The sequence below is a fragment of the Triticum aestivum genome, chromosome 6D, assembly GCF_018294505.1.
Source record: "Triticum aestivum cultivar Chinese Spring chromosome 6D, IWGSC CS RefSeq v2.1, whole genome shotgun sequence".
Classification (NCBI taxonomy): domain Eukaryota; kingdom Viridiplantae; phylum Streptophyta; class Magnoliopsida; order Poales; family Poaceae; genus Triticum; species Triticum aestivum.
The window spans coordinates 401158313-401164312 of NC_057811.1; positions in this window are offsets into that span (position 1 = coordinate 401158313).

Sequence of the window (6000 nt, forward strand, 5' to 3'; positions counted from 1 at the left end):
CAAACTGCACATGTCCCATCTCACGTTCCAGTAGGCCAGCCACTCTATATCTTTGACGTGGGCACACACAAATTCGATGGCACTCTTTATCGATCGCGCGCGCGCACACACACACATCATCCCTCTCTTCGATTCTATGGACACCTCAAGCCGATGATACCTCCACTCTCTTCTCGTGGATCGCCCCCTCTATATATATGTTATATCCAGGACTCTATTTCACACACATTGCATATGTTACATTTTTTGATTGACCCCCCCAAAACTCTCAAGAACCCACACACTATATCTCTCTAGGTTTGTATCTCTCTCACACAACCCCACGCAGGTGGTGTACGTATACAAGAAGAGAATAGGTGCACCGTGCACGTACTCATGCTTTGTGCCCAGCCACACCCGCGCGGGTACATGGTGGAGCTCATTTCTTTACGAAATGGCAGCCCACGTGCTAATTTGAACGCTTGTAGCGGTTGTTTACCTAGGGAGGTCGTGTACCACGCGTGCACGAAACAAAGTTCGACTTGACGCGTTGCCGCGTTATTTTTAAATAAAGTTATAGCGCTCAATGGCACGTACACAGAATATAAAATGATTTTTATGGAGAATAAGGTAGTCCGCTCACTATATACAATGGAGCCTGCTTGCCTGGTTTGTCGCTCTTCAGAGTATCTCACACAAGGCTGCGGTGGCCTCTCTCTCTCTCACCGTTGGTCACTGATCCGGCCGCATCCCGTCCGCCGGGGGAAAGGGAGGAAGTGCATCGTTTCTCCGTTTGACGGCGCCGAGGCAGCACGTCCCGATCTGCGGTACACGCCGTTCTCTCTGACCAAGCTCCAGCGCGGCAGGGCCTACGCCACCTGCTCGCAGATTCCGCCCGCCGCCGCTCACCTAGTTACATCCCGACGACCTCCAGGTATCCCCTCTGGCCTTGCTGCACTGCCCGTCTTCCCACGTCGCTGCATGTGGATCTTCCATAGTTCTTTGCCCAAAACGTAGCTCGTCCGGCGTACTTTCCATATTGCATTCTCGTCCTCACACCGTTTTAGACAAACACAACCGTGTTGTTATCTTCCCTTAGGACAAGGAATATGCTTCTTTTTTGTCGTCGCATGTGTCATCAACTGTTATTGGCCAGTAATTGTTTCCTTTCTACTCGTTGCTATTGCGACCTTTTGGTGAACTGCACAAATCACTTTTTTCTTAAGAGTGTTTTGTGCAGTTGTACTAAAATGTCACACGGGCAACGTCTCTACATTTCAGTGCGACTGCACAAAGGGAGATTGGTTTTGCTCTATCCTCCTCATCCAACTCCGAGCCTAATCTTCTCCAACTAGTTAGTCTTAAGAGAGACTGCAAAGGTGACCGGCTTCTATTTGTGTGTTTATTGTTTCATCAGCAGTCCTCTATTATCGTAATCACACTTAATATCTTTGGAACAGGGACGCTCAGCTCTATTTTAGTGGAACTGCACAAAATGATCGGAATGTTGCATGCTCCAGACAGCTACTTTTTTCCCAACATGCCTTGTTGATTTAGACAGAGCTGGGGGGACGTTGCTGCCAATGAAAGCATGGATCAATTTTAATTTAACACCTTCTCACAACTCTGTCTTCAGTTGTGATGTAATTATTAGCTCTGATCTGCTAATAATTGACATGCATTAGCAAGGAAGTTAGTTTTTTATTGTTTCCGAAAGAGCATCGATGGCAAGACACGCGAAACAAAAGCTGAAAGCTCACACCATTGTACAATTTCATGTCGCTGGAAAATTATTTGTATAGTACGTCAATTATGTAAACAAATGATGGAAGCTTGATAGCATTGCCAGAAGCCTCTTCATCATCCGGGTCCATGTGCCATGCACAAAATTATACTCCTTCGTTCCTAAATATTTGTCTTTTTACAAATTTCAAACGGGCATATTTTAGAGTGTAGATTCACTCATTTTGCTTCGTATGTGTACTCCCTCCGTTCCTAAATATTCTATTCGTCTTTCTAGAGATTTCAACAAGTGACTACATACGGAGCAAAATGAGTGAATCTACACTCTAAAATATGTCTATATACATCCGTATGTGCCAGTCCATTTGAAATCTCTAAAAAGACAAATATTTGAGTAGTCACTCGTTGAAATCTCTAGAAAGACAAATACTCCGGAGTATATTTAAGAACCGAGGGGGTAGTGCACAACCGCATGGGAGACTCAGCCCGGTCGTTGCGCCGCATTAATAGTGAGTAATGAGCAGTCAAATCATAAGCCCCACCTTTCCCACTGTAAGTTGCTCTGAAGAAGCAACCATCAATACGCTCTTCTTTGAATCCGCTCATACTACTCCATCCGTCACTGTTTATACAGCGCGCTTCAGAAAAAAGAAAAAAAATCTGTGGGACCAAGGCGACTAGCGATCGGCCTGAAAAATAGCATTGGTAGTTATAGCACGGCGTCTATTACTAGAGGGAATAATGCGTACACACATGCATGCAGTGCTTCCACCCCGGGTACACACATGCATGCACTTACTCCACTCCGTAGTAGTACAGTACATGGAGAGAAAATTGTGGACTTGATTGCGGTTACCACGCCCTAATTAATTGAGCATTAAACCAAACGCGTCTAAAGTCTCTCTGGTGGTGGAAATGCATTGAGAGAAATGCATCATAATGAAGCGCGCCCTGTAAACTGTGACGGAGGGAGGAGTAGTATGAAGGTGCAAAACCAAGTACGCGTATGGCCAGTCGGTCAACGCACCTCCTCTTGGCATATCACTGACATGTGGGACAGGAGTGTGAGCAAACCGATCTCAATTGACGGCAAAGAGCCAACCCGCCGTTCCTTGAGAGAGACGAGGAGCGAGAACACACAGACGGGCTCGCACGGAGGCCAAGATATATTCGAGCATGGTTGGTTGATCGATATCATTCATTACATGTTGGGCTGCCGTTTTCCGCCCTTCTCCGGAATAAACGTGTACTTTATCAGAGATAAAAAATAAGAGTACAGACGCTCCACCATGCGGTTCTAGTAGTAGTACTACTCGTACTACTGCGCTTGGCTCTTCGCCTCTTCGTGAAGTCGAACAATGATGGTACTCCGCATGTTGGGTACTACAGTGTATGCCTCTGACAATCTGACACCGAATGGACTGATGCATGTCCACCGAGGGTAGGTTGCATTAGTCAAAAGGCGTAAGCGAGCTTCACCTTGTCCTGCAAGCTTCTCCTCGTTCTGCGAGTTGACGGGACACACCAAAAAGTAGTGCTAGTCCATACTCCCTCCTTTCCGGTTAATATGGCTTAATCTTTTTTGCGGGTAAATGAGAGAGCTTTATTCATATATAAGCATTCTTAGGACGATCAGCCAAGACACTGGTCACTAGGAAGCGAGGTACCCCGCAAAAAAAGAAGTAGGAAGCGAGGTGTTTCATCAAGCCAGCTCTCGGCCACATTCAAAGTGCAGCAAGCACGGTTCGCACGAAGATGCGCCGCAAGGTTTGCTGACCTGTTTACATGCTGAATAACAAAAAAAGAGGAAATATTACCGAGCGCTACTATTTGTAACAGGATATGAGCCAGAATTAAGCGAGAATTGTGGCGAGTGTTCCATGCAATCAACTTCCATTATCACATGCGAGAACCCTCGAAGAGAACCAAATGTGTTGAAGATTGCTTTATCACATTTTAAAATTATAATAAGAGTGCAGACGCTCCTCCATCCGGTTCCTAGTACTAGTATAGTACGTACCTTTATAGACTATAGTAGTAGTACTAGTAAACTTTGCGCTTGGCTGTTCGCCTATTCGGGAAGTCGAACAATAATAGCACTAGTAGTATAGTGTATGCTTCTGGCAATCTGACACCGAATTAACTGTTGCACGTCCACCGCCTGAGCGAGGGAGAGCTTGCATTAGTCAAAAGTTTCTCCTTGTCCTGCGAGCCACCGCGCGCAAGCTTCTCCCGTCCTGCAACCTTCTCCTCGTTCGGCAAGTTGACGGGACACAGCAAAGTAATGCTAGTCCATACTGCCTCCTCTCCGGTTAATATGGCTTAATTTCAAACGAGATAAATACACTGTCTGTCACTGTATATTTGTAAAAATACGGTCAGTGGACTTCATAATACGCTCATTGCGCTCAATATATATATTTTCCGGTGTTTATACGGTCACTAGCTCACCCTGACTGAGTATGTGTGTGCATGCACGTGTAGGTTGAGCACTTGAGCGTGACCGTGTGTGTTCCGTCGTGTGCTCGGACATGCATGCATTAGGGCGTCGCGCGCGTTTTTGCGTCCATGTGTACGTGTGACTGTTGCATACACGTAGGGGGAGTACGTGTAGGGGCCACTAAGGAGCAGTCAAATCACACAGTAAGTTAGTCGGAAGAAGCAACCATCATTTCACTCTTGAATGACACGTACGCAATATAAAATGGTTGATATGGAGAGAAAAAGAAAACCACTATATATACACTAGCAGGAGCCTAAGCTACAAGCCTGCTTGCTTAGGTTGCTCTCTTCACAAGCATAGAACGACGGGCCTGATCCCGCAGCTGGGGGAAGGGAACAATGTTCTGCGTAGACGCGGTCGACATCGGCGAGGGAGAAAACCCACAGTCGGTGCGTCCCAATCGGGGGTCACCGCGGTATGGGCCGATGCCGCGTCCCAACCGCCCTTCTAGCTACAGCCCGACGTCCCAGGTAGTCCATCTTCCTTTTGGAGCCGGCTTGCTCCACTGCCGTAGCTCCATCTCCATGTCGATCTTTCTCTACTTCTACCGGCTTCTACTTGTGATGAGTTTATGTCTCATGAACTAGTGCCAGTACTATTATTCTAATCACACTTCTTCAATATCTTTGCCATCAGGGATGCTCAGGTCGATTTTAGTGGAACTGCACAAAAGCATCGTATGATCCGAGGGTGCCAGCCGTCTTTCCTTCGACAGGTTCTACCTGGCCAGGAAATTAAATCATGTTTAGGGTTTAGGGTTTAAGTCGTAGTGACCCCATCAGTAGTTTTTCTTTCGTACACGCTCTCACAACTTTTTTCTTTAGTTGTGAAGTAAATATTGGCTATGATCTGTGAATCATTGAGATGCATCAGCATGCGTGTTAGTTTTCCTTTGTATTTGATGGAATGTTGTAACGGGGCAACCTTGGAATAGGAATGAAAATGGAGTGGAAAGTTTCCGTTTTTCCGGAGAAAAAATGGAAACGGAGAGAAACCAACGTTTCGTTTCGTTGGATCGCGCCATCGAGCAAAACCAACGTTTAAATCACGTCTGTCGTGTTCGTGTCTCACCCTCCTCCACGGCTCGACCCCACACGGTCGCTCGGCATGCCACTCACCGCAAACCGAGTATACGATAACTTTCCCGCCTGCTTGTCGATGGATCGCGCCATGGAGTACTAGCACTACTGGAAGAGATTGACGAGTTGGGGGAGGACAGCTAGCTGTAGCACGGACTCCCAAGAACTTTTTACATGCATGTTGTAGCCGGCTATTGCGACCTTTGAACGCGGAGCAGCCGCGTGCACCCGGAAGCGGCGCGGGCGACGCTCTCTCGGCCGGCGCGCCGCTTCAATGCCGGCGCCAGTGAGAGGTCGCGTCCGCTCTGGCCGGGCATGAATGCGGCACTGACCGTTTCGGGCGGGAAGCACGCGCGGGTGATGAAGAGGGTTCGGGTTGGTCAGGACCGGCCGTGGCAGCGGTCCGGACGTGCGCAAACAAGAGATGTTGTACGTTAATATTGCTGCGTATATAATTAACAACGTAAATAATGTGCCAGTTGGACAAATATGATTGGAGATGGAGATGGAAATGGAATTTTACGTAAACACGGATATGCATGTCTATGTCTATGTGTGTGTGCGCGACGACTCTCGCGACCTGGAAGCGGGGGCGTGTTTTTGATCGAGTTTTCTTTCTTGGTACGTTAGAAAATCAGTTTGTCTAATTCACATCTAGATGTTATTTAAGGATATCACATCTAAGCTCCCACAAGT